The sequence below is a fragment of the Drosophila santomea genome, chromosome 3L (assembly GCF_016746245.2).
Source record: "Drosophila santomea strain STO CAGO 1482 chromosome 3L, Prin_Dsan_1.1, whole genome shotgun sequence".
Classification (NCBI taxonomy): Eukaryota; Metazoa; Arthropoda; class Insecta; order Diptera; family Drosophilidae; genus Drosophila; species Drosophila santomea.
In genome coordinates this window covers 6,130,186-6,131,179 of record NC_053018.2, presented here as the reverse complement: position 1 = coordinate 6,131,179, position 994 = coordinate 6,130,186, and the positions used below count along the sequence as shown (strand labels likewise).

Below are 994 nucleotides of genomic sequence, written 5' to 3'. Positions count from 1 at the left end.
ACTTCTTACACTTGTTTATATCGATTACATACATTTCTGTGTTGTTGAAGAAACATATGTTTTTTCGATAATCGATTGCAACACGGCGCTCATTTAGTGTCAAAAAGTTCCTGGAGTAACAAGTACAAAGTGAATTAAGTGAAATAATTGAAGAATAATGTGAAAATGGGCACGGTGTGCAGGGTAAGTAGAAATCTTTAAATAAAGTATGTAATATACATACATAAAAAGTCGGTGGCCTATGCACGTGTTTGCATGCACGCATATGTATATGCGTATGCATGTATGTGTATAAAACTTTTGTGTTGCCAAATGTTACTTCTAAAAGAAATAAATCTATAAATTAATGTGTAATATTTACAGTTAAAAATTGACTTCTGGGAAATACGCCCAGAGAATGAGCATGCATTGGTTTTTAAATAGGACGACCTGAAGCGCAGTGTTTCCTTTTTACGATAGGAAGATTAAAAACCATCTCAGCAGGCAACAGCTTACCGAAGCACAGCCGGCAATAAATGAAGGTAATATAACTAATAACAAAATTTCTATTTACTTATTAATATATTTGGCTTTCTTCGTTTTTGATAGATACCCAGGACTCTATTTGTTATTTTGCTTGACACCGCGTTTCGTTAAATATGTTTAGCTGTAAGAACTTTAAGAAAAGTGTAACAATTTAATTTTTAAGAAAAAAATTATGGAAGTTTTTATGTATACATTTACTATATATAAAATAAGAATAACAAAACTATTAAAGTCGTGTAAATAAACAATAAATATGATTCGTTCTTAAAACAAAAGTGTTTGCTCTGAAAATAAAAATACTCATACTTCAGTTTTAAATTTGTACAATTTAAACCGTGAATTTTTAATGCACATATTAAAATTTGACGAGTTTGGGTCAAGTATTTTTAATATTTATTTTAAGTATTTCCCATACTTAAAGCAGTACATTTATTGTACTTGGATCCAGAACGTTCGTTCTCAAATTCAT

At 29.7% G+C, this 994-nt stretch overlaps 1 long non-coding RNA gene across 1 annotated transcript; it reads left to right on the top strand.

The window, feature by feature from the left end:
- LOC120448990 lies at positions 1 to 646 on the top strand. Its single transcript, XR_005616169.2, has 3 exons — positions 1 to 183; positions 364 to 521; positions 589 to 646. It is a non-coding gene; the product is annotated as an uncharacterized LOC120448990 (long non-coding RNA).
- Positions 647 to 994: the final 348 nt, after the last annotated feature.